Source organism: Maniola hyperantus, chromosome Z (assembly GCF_902806685.2).
Source record: "Maniola hyperantus chromosome Z, iAphHyp1.2, whole genome shotgun sequence".
Classification (NCBI taxonomy): domain Eukaryota; kingdom Metazoa; phylum Arthropoda; class Insecta; order Lepidoptera; family Nymphalidae; genus Maniola; species Maniola hyperantus.
The window spans coordinates 15,233,655-15,248,416 of NC_048564.1; the positions used below are offsets into that span (position 1 = coordinate 15,233,655).

A 14,762-nucleotide genomic window follows, 5' to 3' on the forward strand; every position below is an offset into this window, starting at 1 on the left:
CTTCCTTCACAGATAAGCGTGAAATTTAATAACTCTTAAGAGTTAGAGAAGTGCTTGCCCGGATCAAACACCGAACTCCCGAATCTGAAGTCTTAACCACTAGGCTATCGCAGTTTACCATTTTTCTTTACAAACTTTTCTATACAGGCTGTCATTTTATTTAAACAAGCACGTAGGTGTCAAAAGGAGCGTACAGTGTACAGTGCTAATAATAAAATAATAAATATAAAATGACCTTAGGTAAAGAAAGATTCGAAAAAGAACGCTGGTGCGAAAACCATCGCGCGCGCATCTTTTCTATCGAAGATCAACGTCATCACATCTAAAAATCCCTGGATCCAGGTGGAATACCAACGAGTGCAATCAGCAGTTCAAGGTACGTACGTGCATTATACTGTTATTGCCTAATTTCGAAGTGTATAACATCGTTTTCGTAGATCGGAAAGGTCTCCCAATGTAGTCGGGCCACCGACGTGCAAGTACCTAGCTACATTATTTGGTCACCAACTTATCTGTTCAGGAATCGCTATTGGAGAATTTGGTATTGCTATTCAAGAAATTCGCCAAGAAAAAAATGAAATTAAAATTCTTTCAGCATAACAAAGGTTCAATATAGCTTACAGTAAGCGGCCGAAAGTAATGTACCTACATCGGCCTATAGAATGACATTTCTAGTTTGTAAAGCGTTGTCTCTGTCGTTCATACCTATATGACGTTTTGTCGGTCTCAACGACAGGGACAACGCTCTACAAATCTGCTATCTCCATCTAAAAGTCGATGTACATTTCTTTCGGCCGTGTACTGTAATTATATTGCAATACTAACTTATATTGCAATACTAACTGATGCCCGCGACTTCGCGTGAATTTCGAAATGGCGGCTGGTGCGGCTCTAGTTCCAATTTTTCACGCCTGAACTTATAAGTTTATGGCACTGTAAGGCTAAGTATATGCTCAGACGTCGATTTCAAGAAATTCGCTTAGACATCTTTGTTCTATACTTACCTAATCTAAATATATAAAAGGAAAGGTGACTGACTGACTGATCTTTCAACGCACAGCTAAAACTACTGGACGGGTCGTTCTGAAATTTGGCAGATTGCTATTATGACGTAGGCATCCGCTAAGAAAGGATTTTTGAAAATTCAACCCCTGAAAGGGTGAAATAGGGGTTCGAAATTTGTGTAGTCCACGCGGACGAAGTCGCGAGCAAAGCTAGTCTTAATTCTATGGCAATAAGCCATCAGGTAGGCCGGTCACGATCAGATAAAGGTTCGATTCCTATAGTTAGGTAACCGATCAATAGGTCATTATGATTTATCGTATTTAGGTCAAGGTCACGGCAGCCATCTTTTTTCACGTGAATAGGATACAAAAACTTAGATACTTTTTTAGTAATTTTACCATAGACAAGGCTGAGATCTATATGAATGAATGAATGAATGTTTTATTCAAGAAATGCAGGTAGGTACAATAGGTTGAAACAATGTCTGATGAGCCTTATACATTTTACCATTGTAACTGGTGTTAGAATATTACCATAAAATTGAGCAAGGATTAAAATATAAGTTCTACACAGACTTCACACAAGCAAAACATAAAATAATGGTAATGAATAAAATGTCAAGCGTATAATGCATACATTTTGAGAATGGACTTTCCATATTAATTGCTCTATGTGTCAACTGTCATGTCAAAAGTAATATTAAGGCACAGATATGTCCAGATTTGCAACTAGCGTGGTCCCCTCAGTCCCTCTCGCTCAAGCAGATTTCCTTACTTGTGAAATGTCATTCCTTCTACACTTCACGTTGTTTGCCAAATACTCACGTACAAAAACAAATACATTTTGGCAAACAAAAAAAAGTGGCCACGGTGATAAGGACAAAACATAATCATTTTGTCACGTTCTAACAAGAGCTTAAATGCATTTAGCTATCTCGCTCTAACAGTAAGTGTCACAATAGGGCTACTTCTAACAGTCCATGTTCTGAGTATTAAGGACTAGCCGTACTTTTGATATTAGACACATAGAGCAATAACATGGCAAGTCTTTTCTCAAAATGTATGACTTTGCTCAGACGTAAGATACGGTTAAAACGAGACAGTTTTATGCTAGTGATATAACGCTGTCTCGTTTTTAGTGTCTTAAGTCTAAGGGTGAGATCTATAGACCGCACTCTGAGTTTGCTTAGACTTAAGACAGAGTTAAAACGAGACAGAGCTATATCGCTCACGTAAATCTGTCTCGTTTTAACTCAATCTTAAGTCTGAGCAAAGTCAAAGTGTCTATATATCTCAGCCAGGTTCATCTTACCCGTTTAAAGGTGAATATTATTCATTATTCAATAGTCAAATTCACTTAGAGAGTTAATAGGTGAAAATTTCTTAAAAATGCTTAGTAAGTAAGTACAAAAATTTAATGCATAGCCGTAGAATTTTAAACAGAGAGATGCATAATATATAATTTAAAATGTACATACAAATCGCTGGCACATAAATAAAATAAAATAAAAACACATTATCATAAGTAAGTTACAGCACAAGAGAAAATGCTCATTTTTAACCAACTTCATAGATCGTGTAGTTATTTATAATGTGTAAAAAATGACTTCTCATGCGCTATTTTAAAGTTATGGGTAAAATCTTATGGCAAAAGTACGATTTAGTCCTTTATTTTAAAGTTAGAGGTGCAAGCCCGGGATCGAACCTCCGATTTCCGATTAGAAGCCGAACGTTCTAACCACTATCACAGTTTCTTGGAGTTAATTTCTTTGTTCCACTATAACCTCTCAATGCCTGAACAGATTTGGATGTGTGGGGTATCGTTAGAATCCTTCATCATCATCATCATCATCATCGTCAACCAATAGACGCCATCGCCAACCACTGCTGGACGTAGGTCTTTTGTAGGGACTTCCACACGCCACGGTCTTGCGCCGCCTGAATTCAGCGGTTCCCTGCGACTCGTCTGATGTCGTCCGTTCACCTAGTGGGGGGTCTGCCAACGCTGCGTCTTCCGATGCTTGGTCCAACACCTTGGGACCCCAACGTCTATCGGTTAGAATCCTTACATCATCCCAAATTACAATGCCTGCCAACTACTACCTGCCAAATTTCATGATTCTAGGTCAACGGGAAGTACCCTGTAGGTTTCTTGACAGACAGACAGACAACAAAGTGATCCTATAAGGGTTCCGTTTTTCCTTTTGAGGTACGGAACCCTAAAAACAATGTATTCACAGAGTCATGGAATTTCAGTGTTTTCGCATGGATGAAATGAGGATGGATGAAACAGCTGCTTGTTGGTACTCGGCCAACTAGGAGAAATATTTCTCGATGATCTGCGAACGGTGCTATTTGAACGCCGCCTCGTGGGCGTTGCTTGGCACGCGCCCAACTGAAGACTTTCCAGTATATTACTTTACTCTATGCTGAAGACCGACTAGCCGCCTAGATCTGACCTGCTGGCCCAACACATACATAAGTACAGTAGAAACTCGATTATCCGGCCCTCGGTTATATGGATTCGCGATTATCCGGACTACCAACCGAAAATATTTCGGCCAAGTGCGAGTCACACTCGCGCACCGAGGGTTCCATAATTGGGTATTTTTTGCGCCATTTTGTACGATAAATCAAAAACTATTATGCATAAAAATAAATAAAATCTGTTATAGACTGTACAGGCAAAGCCCTTTCATATGATATCCCACTTGGTACAGTTATCTTACTTTGAAAATTGAAAATACTATTATAGCGAACTACATAATATAATATGCACAAAACCCGCTTTTCTTCATACATTCGATTATCCGGATTTTCGATTATCTGAATCCCTAACGACAACAATTTAGTCCGGTTAATCGATTTTCCACTGTATACAAATACGCCTTCATGTTTACTGTTAAAAAACGATTTTTTCCAGATACCTTTACCCCTTCAAACAACTGAACTTCAGGGCGGTTACGCACTCATCCGATCCGAATCCGTGAAAATACGTTCCGAAGTTGTCATAGAACTGTTTTATGGTAGTTTACGCACTTCCGTCATGCGTGAGCATATCTCAGATGTGCCTCAGATTCAAATTGGACATAATATGACGTAGTTATGTCAAAAATGTACACTGAATAGCTAGCTTGGATTTGGATCAAAAAGCGGATTAATGCGTAAGCAATATCTGTCCGAGTTCCGTAGCCAAATGGCAAAAAACGGAACCCTTATAGATTCGTCATGTCTGTCTGTCCGTTCGTATGTCAAAGCCACTTTTTTCCAAAAATATTGTTGAAACTTGGTAAGTAGATGTATTCTGTGAACCGCATTAAGATTTTCACACAAAAATAGAAAAAAAAAACAATAAATTTTGGAGGTTCCCCATACTTAGAACTGAAACTCAAAATTTTTGTTTTCATCAAACCCATACGTGTGGGGTAGGTACTATCTATGGATAGGACTATCTATGGATAGGTCTTCAAAAATGAGATTGCGGTTTCTAATATCATTTTTTTCTAAACTGAATAGTTTGCGCGAGGCACACTTCCAAAGTGGTAAAATGTGTGTGTAGATATTGGGGCCGATTCTCTAGTACACAATCTCTAAACTAAACTAAATTAACAGGTCTAAATCTAGTGCTTTCCTTTTCCACAAGCAACATTATGAAAGGGATAACAATAGATTTAGACGTGATATTTTAGTTTAGTTTAGAAATTGTGTACAAAGGAATTAGCCACAATAAAATAAGAGAATGATAAAACTAAAAAAAATATTATAAAATTGATTTGAACGAGATCTAGTAAGTAGTTTTTGATTTATCGTGCAAAATGTCGATAAAATACGATTGTAGTACGGAACCCTCAGTGCGCGAGTCTGATTCACACTTGGCCGGTTTTTTATATGAGTCTTTTGATGGATTCGGATCGGATAAGTGCGTGATCGCTCTAAGGCTGAGATCTATAGAGCGCACTTTGACTTTGCTCAGACTTAAGATTGAGTTAAAACGAGACAGATGTATGTGAGAGATATAGCTCTGTCTCGTTTTAACTCTGTCTTAAGTCTAAGCTAAGTCAGAGTGCGCTCTATAGATCTCACCCTTAGTATTTCGCAACCAGCGCACTTCGCGCCTATAGATTTGCGTCACTTTTCAGAGAAATGCCTGAGTATAAAAAATATCTAGACAACCAATCATGGTTCTGTAAACGGCATGCGCTTTCTAAATAATTCCTAATGAAAGGGAATATAAAGAAGCTGATATCTACAATCAACTACATAAAGCCATAAAAACGGAAAGAACGCACCAAAGATTGCGATTATTTTAGAAGCATATTTTATCCAAATATCTTAGAACCCAGAGCTGAAAAGACACGGCTGCATTAAAAGCTTGTCGACTATTTGTTTTTTTATTTTTAACTAGCTGATGCCCGCGACTTCGCCCGCGTGGAAATAGGTTTTTTAAAATGCCCTGGGGAATTCTTTGGTTTTCCGGGATAAAAAGTTGCCTATGTCACTCTCCAGGTTTTTATCTATACCTACCCATGCAAAAAGTCACGTCAATCCGTTGCAACGTTACGACGAGATTAAAGGACAAACCAACAAACAAACAAGCAAACACACTTTCGCATTTATAATATGGGTACTGATTAACATAAACACAGAATGTGTCTGCGAACGGTACTTTTCGAATCAGTGTCCATGAAATTTTTAAGCAAAATTGTAATTAACGAACAAAAAGTAGGCAAATGCCAACTAGGGTGATATTATTCTTTGTTTCTGTTTAGATAAATCGCCAGATTACCATCTCCGTTAGAGAATTGCACATGCTAAGTATAGGGCTGGCAACCGTACTCTATTATTTTATTCCATTACAAGCCCTTAACTGCGCTTTCACCTGATGGTAAGTGATGATGCAATCTATCCGTAGGAGAACTAGAGTAACCGACATAGCTCAACGTGTTGCGAAGCTGAAGTGGCAAAGGGCAGGGCACATAGTCCGTACAACCGATAGACGTTAAGGGTCCAAAGGTGCTGGAATGGCGACCTCGGACCGGAAGACGCAGCGTTGGAAGACCCCCACTAGGTGGACGGACGATAGCAGACGAGTCGCAGGGTGTCGCTAGATTCAGGCGGCGCAAGACCGTGGCGTGTGGAAGTCCCTACAAGAGACCTATGTCCAGCAGTGGACGTTTGATGATGATTATGATGATGATGAATCTAAGATAGAAGCGGACTAACTTTCTGCACAGTATCGTACTGGAACGCTAAATCGTTTGGCGGGCACGCTTAAACCCCGTAGTCCCCGTAGAACCGGGGTCCTCCCGCTTATAAGATCACAGCGCTCACCAGTGCGCCAGGAAGGTCGTCAAAATCTTTACTTCCTATTTATCTCCTCTGAAAGTAGATATAGGTACCTATACTATAATACTTTAAAAAATGTTGACAACCTTGACTCAGTTCTCATCATATTATTATTGTCTCACGCGTCGTGGCTCGTGTCGGCCACAAATATAGCCGCTCTCGACGTCGTTTTCTCATTGCTGGGGTTTATAACTCCTTCCATTAAACACTTAAGATACTTCGTCCACGTGTATTTAGGTTTTTAAAGTCCCGTGGGAACTCTTTGATCAGGATAATAAGTAGCCTATGTCCTTCCCCGGGATGCAAGCTATCTTTGTACCTTCCTCAAAATCGGTTGAACGGATGGGCCGTGAAAGGCTAGCAGACAGACAGACACGTTTACGTTTCGATTATAAAGGTCATCCCCAAGGTAATGCGTAGGTAACTCTTGTATAGTCTGTCTAAATTAGTTCTCACGCGCTATTTTTTGTGTCACGCGACCCTTTATATTATGTCAACTAGCCTGTGCTCGCGACTTCGTTCGTGTGGACTACATACATTTCAAACCCGTTTTACCTCCTTAGAGGTTGAATTTTCTAAAATCTTTTCTTGGCGGATGTGTACGTTATAATAGCTATCTGCATGCCAAATTTCAGCCCGATCCCACCAGGAGTTTGGGCTGTGCGTTGACAGTCAGCCAGTCAGTCAGTCAGTTAGCTTTTCCTTTATATCTTTAGATTCCTGTCATGTTAAAAGTACGGTTCACCTTTAAAATAAGAACTAAAATCGTACTTTTGACATGCCAGTTGACACAGTTAATGTAAAAAATGGCGCATGAGAACTCATTTTGTACGCATTATACATACCTTATCAAACTTTTAACTATATTTTAATGTTTTTATTAACGTTTTTGAAGAACTTAAAAATAGATCTCAATTCAATACTTCTGCAAGTGCTGGCATAGAAATAAAATAATATAATTTACATAGTTCGCTATAGCGGGCCGTACAAAAGGACTGGCTAAGCTAGCTAAGCTGTGATAGCCTAGTGGTTAGGACGTCCGCCTTCTAATCGGAGGTCGGGGGTTCGATCACGGGCCTCTAACTTTTCGGAGTTATGTGCGTTTTTAGTAATTAAATATCACTTCCTTTAACGATGAAGGAGAACAACGCGTGGAAACCTGCATGCCTGAGAGTTCTCCATAATTTTCTCAAAGGTGTGTGAAGTCTACCAATCCGCACATGGCCAGCGTTTGGACTATGGCCAAAACCCTTCTCACTCTGAGTGGAAACCCGTCCTCTGTAGTGAGCCAGCGATGGGTTGATCATGATCATGATGATGATACAAAAGGACATTTATTTTCTGTACCGATTCCAAGCGCCCCACTGAGAGTACCGGGAATCAAAATTGACACTTTCCTTTTTTTTTTTTTATTCAGATACAAGTTAGCCCTTCACTGCAATCTCACCTGGTGGTAAGTGATGATGCAGTCTAAGATGATAGCGGGCTAACCTGGAAGGGGTCTGGCAGTTTTTATTAAACCCATACCCCTTTGGTTTCTACACGGCATCGTACCGGAACGCTAAATCGCTTGGCGGGGCACGGCTTTGCCGGTAGGGTTCCTTTACTTCAGAGTACGCTTATATACCTATAGTACATGACAGGTTAAGATGGCTATCGGGGAGGGAACGCCGGGGGGGAGTGGAGCGTCCCCCCGACACTTCCCTGATTACCATCTCGACCTGTCGCGAACGACATCAATCGCGCTTATCTGGCGTTCTATGTAAATGTGACAATATAATATAATATGTAAATATTACTATGTACCTAATAAAAGATATAATGATACGCTAGATAAGCGTTCTATGTAAATATTGCTATTATTAAGGATAGGATGTAATATCAAAAACTGCCTAGTTATAGTTTATACTTTAGTCGATTTTAGTTTGTTCCGTTTTCCATAAGTTGTCACCTACGCGTGCTATGCCCAATTGTTTGGTTGTGGACATAATTTTTATTATAAGTAGGTACTTAGGTATTCATTTCTCATTGGAGACTGCTTAATTGTAACTGTTTGTCTCTATAAAATAAATAAATTAAATTAAATTAAAATTATATATGTATTTATCAAAACTAGGTAGGTACAATTTATTTCGCCAATAACACGTGAACAGTGACGAGGTAGCGGTTTTGTAGAACATTTTCTCTGTCGTTGAGACCGACAAAATGTCATATAGGTAAGAGTGACAGAGACAACGCTCTACAAAGCATAAACGTCATTCTAAAGACCGATGTACATTAGTTTCTTTCGCGTACAGGAAAAATACATCTACAGGAACATCATAAAAGCATAATAGGGTTTTCTTGGGAAATAGAAAACTAAAAAGACTTTCACACAAGACAGAGAATACAAGAATGGGCAATAAATAATATTAATGCAGTGGGTACCCACATCCTTCCGCATACACTCTCTAAGAGACGTAGGTAGGGACAGTACGCGACAGGTCTATATGGCAATTGGGGTATGAGGCAACGCACACCAGTACGTCACCCGCGCTCTTCCGCACTGGGTTAGCGCGGGGGCTGTGCGGGTATACGGGGCGTTCCCTCTCCCATTGTCATCTCGACAAGGACAACACTCTACCGCTGTACCTCGTAGGTAGGTTTTATAGCACAAGAAAAGGAATAAATCCGAAAACCGTGAATTTGTGGTTACATCACAAAAAAAAATTAAAATGTATTCATGAACAAATACCTTTCATAGTAAGATAACTAGAAACGCGTATACCTACCAAGTAGTGGGGTATCATGTGAAAACGCTTTACCTTATACATTCAAAAACAGATTTTTATTTATTTTTATTATGCATAATAGTTTTTGATTTATCCTGCAAAATGTTGAAAAAATACGACTGCAGTATGGAACCCTCGGGCACAAGCCTGACTCGAACTTGGCTAGTTTTTTATATGTATAGAACACAAGTCTTTTTATATGTATAAATAACCGCTATGATTCACGGAGGCTCGTAGACTCTTAGAGGGCCAGTGGCCATATGGCACAGGCCAGTGGTTACACTAGGTCATGGTTCGAACAAACGACTTTGAACGCTACCACTTCATTATTAAGTTCATTTTACGATATAAACTTACGCTCGTACATTCTCACTTACGTTATTCGTTTTAAAGATATCTTACCAAGTATAAAAAGAAAAGTCCTTACAGACTCACTGACGGACTCTAAACAGTCGTTTACTCATACGCCATAACTCCTTGATGAACATAGAAAGCTGAAATTTTACGCAGAGGTATCTATCATCATCATCATGGTCAATCCATCGCCGGCTCACTACAGAGCACGGGTCTCCTCCCAGTGAGAAGGATTTTGACCAAAGTCTACCACGCTGGCCATGCGCGGATTGGTAGACTTCACACACCTTTGAGAACATTATGAAGAACTCTCAGGCATGTATTTTTCCTCACGATGTTTTCCTTCACCATTAAATCAAGTGATATTTAATAACATAACTCCGAAAAGTTAGAGGTGCGTGCCCGGGATCGAACCCCCGACCTCCAATCAGAAGGCGGATGTCCTGAACTATCTATCACAGCTTTTCCACAGGTATCTATCTAAATATATAAAAGGATTGACTGACTGACTGATCTATCAACGCACAGCTCAAACTACTAGACGAATCGGGCTGAAATTTGGCATGCAGATAGCTATTAAGACGTGCACATCAGCAAAGAAAGAATTTTCAAAAATTCAACCCCGAGGGGGTAATATAGGGCTTTGAAATTTGTGAAGTCCACGCAGTCGAAGTCGCGAGCATAAGCTAGTCATTTATAATGTGGACAAGGAAAAACCGGATTTCTTAATACTTAGAGCGACGCCGCGTGCGGTCGCTAGTGGTAAACAAAGTTAGAATCGAATCTACAACCATTCGGATTGCAGTATTAATACCGTTGAGCTAGCGAGGTGCGTGGCGGCGACTCAAATCGGTCATACCGTAGTGTGAAGCGGTAAAATCATGTGACGGCAAAGTGATCGCTTCCAACCAATCTGCTGTACTGTAAAACCACAGTTCGGGACAGTTAGGAAACTTGTAACCACAGGCCACCACCTAGAGACTCATAATAGCCGGACACTCGCGATCGCCAAGCTTAGGCAGTTGCTTAGCATAAAAGTCGGCCCACCCCCGTTTAGGTAATAGATAGGTTATAAAACGACTTTATTCTATCCGCGGAAAAAAGTTAGTACAGCGCTCTCTCTGTTACGCAATCCCATACAAATGATAGTGACAAAAATCTCAGTGGAAGTTAACCATTTTCATACACCAAAAATGTATTCAAAAACATTCGAAATTCAATTAGAAATCTTTTGTTATTGGTTGGTGCATCAAAATGGTTCAGATTTTTGCCTCTATCATTTGTATCATAGAGCAGAATATATAACTACAGAACAGACTATACTAACTTCTTTCCACGAATAGAGTATACGTATCTTGGATTTCACGTCACCCTTATCCTAATATTTGACATAACTGATGTCGATTCAGGATCAAAACCGGGGGTTTCATCACTTCTAGTTCACTCTGGTAAATCAGTTTCAACAGCACTCAAACAGTTAGGGTTGCCACATGTTTAAAATTGTTTTTTTTTAATAAAAATCATGGTTTAAACTAGTGTTTTAACCCTATTCCCGATACAATAGTTATTGTGAAACTAAAGATACTATTTTTTAACAACAATAAAATTTTCATTGCTATCACTGGTAGAGATTTCTCATAGAGATAAGAGCTTCCTGTCCACTTTTACTGTCTTTTTCTCTTTATCCATACTAAAATTATAAATGCGAAAGTTTGTCTGACTGTCTATCTATCTGTCTGCTAGCTTTTCACGGTCCATCCATTTAACCGACTTCGATGAAATTTGGTACAGAGATAGCTCACATCCCTGCTTAGGGCACATAGGCTACTTTTAATCCCGAAAAATCAACGAGTTCCCACAGGATTTTGAAAATACTAATTAGTTGTTAATGTTTTTTGGTACAAATAAATAAAATAAATAAAATAAATAAAATAAATAAAATAAATAAAATAAATAAAATAAATAAAATAAATAAAATAAATAAAATAAATAAAATAAATAAAATAAATAAAATAAATAAAATAAATAAAATATATCAAATAAATAAATAAAAAGTATTTCCGCCAGTCCCCGCGATCTAGATCGGTACTGCGATTATTGTGATATTATGGCTCTCGGAACCTGTTATGTGAGATACGCACGCGACATGCGATATTACGTGAGCTGTACTCGTTTATCGACATGCAACACTGACCTCTATTAATTTAATACACGCTGGACCTGCGATTGCCCACCTTGTTTTGAAGCAACGCAACGGACGCCTCTGAAGTTCTTGTTTACTATAGGTAGACCTAGGTAGGTAGGTAAAAAAAGCTGTGATAGCCTAGTGGTTAGGACATCCGCCTTCTAATTGGAGGTCGGGGGTTCAATCCCACGCGCACCTTTTCGGAGTTATGTGCTTTTTAAGTAATTAAATATCATTTGCTTTAACGGTAAAGGAAATCATCGTGAGGAAACCTGCATGCCTGAGAGTTCTCCATAATATTCTCAAAGGTGTGTGAAGTCTACCAATTCGCACAACCTTCTCACTATGAGAAGACACGTGCTCTGTAGTGAGCCAGCGATGGGTTGATCATGATGATGATGATGAACCTGCAACCGCCGACCTGTTTTCTAAACTCTGAACGCATCTGAAGTTCTTGTTTACTATAGGTAGACCAGAATCTCACGAAATGAAATTCCAAGTTTAGAAACACTGTACTCCGCGAACACCCCATGTACATAGTTCTTTTTTTTTTTTTTTTTTTTTAATAGATATAGCGAGCAAGCGAGCAGGCGGGTCACCTGATGTTAAGTGATTTAGGAATTTGTTGGTCCGCCCCTTGAATAACCCCATGTTATAATCTAGTGGGAACACCGCCGATGGGAGTTGGTTCCACAGTTTGCACGTGCGTGGAAAGAAGGATCTGGCGCAGCGGACGGTCGAAGTGCACCAGACACCCAGATGGTGAGGGTGAAATTGACGGTGGCGCGCGGTGCGGTTGTAGAAAAAAGAGGGTGGAATGAGGTCAAAAAGCTCTTCAGAGCACTCCCCATTATACAGGCGATAGAACACGCATAGAGAGCTAACGTCTCTGCGGTGCTCCAGGCTTTCCAACGAGCCGGTTAGTTTGGGATCGTCCACAAGTCGAACAGCCCGCCTTTGGATCCGATCAAATGGAAGGAGTTGGTACTGGGGTGCTCCAGCCCAAAGGTGGGAGCAGTACTCCATGTGAGTTCTCTGTGGTGAATATTAATAATTCACCACAATATTCATCACAGTGCACTATTTACACAGGATACTCACAGAATACAGCGCCGGAACTCCGGAATCCCACTTCAATATTTTTCATGAGATCCTGGTCCACCTAAACCTACTTTTATAAAGATCGCGCTACACAACGCATATACATGCCGTCATGAGAAAAGAGTTCTAGATAACAGTGGAGCCACTGATCTCTACTAATACAAGTACACTGGAGCTGGAACTAGATACCCGTGACTTCGTCCGCGAGGATTTGGGTTTTTTTAATCCAGCAACTTTTTGCTTTTCCAAGATAAAAAGTTGCCTATGTTCATTTTCGTGACGCAAGTTACCTCTGTACCAAATTTCATAAAAATCGGTTAAATTGTTGGGCCGTGAAAAGCTAGCAGACAGACAGGCACACTTTCGCATTTTTAATATTAGCATGGATTAAGATTAGTATCATAAGTATAAGCGGTTAATCCAAGACATACGGCGAGGGGGTGTCGAGGCTGCAGACGCGTGGTGAGGGGGTGGGGGTGGGGGGGGGGGGGGGGGGGAATACGACTTGATACACGAGAGCAAGTACCGAAACGGTTGTCGGTTACTGTAAGCTGTACGCTATAATGAGTGCCAGCCTGCGCAGACACCCGTCACGACAAACGCTTCGACAGACACTTAAACTGACAAAAAACCGGCCAAGTGCGAGTCAGGCTCGCGCAACGAAGATTCCGTGCTACAGTTGTATTTTATGAACAATTTACACGATAATTCAAAAACCGCAAATGCCTAAAAAGAAATAAAAATCTGTTTTAGATTGTACAAGTAAAACCCTTTCATATGATACCCCATTTGGTAGGTAGGTATAGTAATCTTAATAAGACCTACCTTCCTGCCAAGTTTCATGATTCTAGGTCAACGGGAAGTACCCTATAGGTTTCTTGACAGACTTATAAGGGTTCCGTTTTTCCTTTTGAGGTACGGGACCCTAAAAACCTGTCAAGTGCGAGTCAGACTCGCAATGAAGGGTTTCGTACAAGAAATCTCAAACTAGTATAATAAAAATTTATCGCTCCAATATGCAAGTTAATAACGGACAGCGCCATCTTGCACATCTAATTTGCACGCCATGGTTAGGCAGATTGTGGCTTGAAACAAAAACAATTATTGTAACAACTAATGTACCTACCTGCAATCAGCAAATAAATGATTTCTTCATTATTAGATTGGTAGATAACAAATAATTGATTTTTTCATCATTAGTCAAAAACTAAGAGGCATCTATTATGGAATGTGCAAATAGTTTAATATCATACCCTTTGATAGTTTTATATCGATATTTCATAACATCAAGAGATTTCTAAGACCTGGGCGCGTTTGGAACCCTCATAGCTTTAGTTTTAAGTTCGCGTAAAAATTATCACCACTATATCTTACAAATCTAACAACCGACAATCAATAAGTGTAATTAGGCACAATTTGTATAAATAAACGTCTTTTCTTTCTTTTCTTCTTTCTAATTTATTACCTATTAGTACCCTTATTATAAATGCGAAAGTGTGTTTGTTTGTTAGTTTGTCCTTCAATCACGTCGCAACGGTGCAACGGATTGACGTGATTTTTTGCATGGGTATAGATAAAGACCTGGAGAGTGACATAGGCTACTTTTTATCCCGGAAAATTAAAGAGTTCCCACGGGATTTTTAAAAACCTAATTCCACGCGAACGAAGTCGCGGGCATCAGGTAGTTTTGAATAAATTATTTGATTTGATTTGATTTGATTTGATTCAAATGTAATGGAGTCGGGTCTAGCGTCTGCGCTGGCCCAAGAAAACACATGTTACAGATACGCACAATACTATATGTACCTACCTATAGTGTTTATAAAAATAGGTAGACCGACAAACTGGAATGATTCACTCAAATCTGTGCGGATTTTCAGGTACTTTATATAGCTTGCATCCCCAGGATGGGGATGAGGAAAATCAAAGAAACCCCACGGGATTTTCAAAAACCTAAATCCACACGGACATCGAAGTCGTGGGCATCATCCTAGTTTATAA

General features: G+C 39.8%; 1 pseudogene; it reads right to left on the reverse strand.

Annotated features, from left to right (window-relative positions):
* The window catches only part of LOC117995271 (titin-like), a 113,709-nt pseudogene that overhangs the window by 91,045 nt on the left and 7,902 nt on the right, over positions 1–14,762 (reverse strand).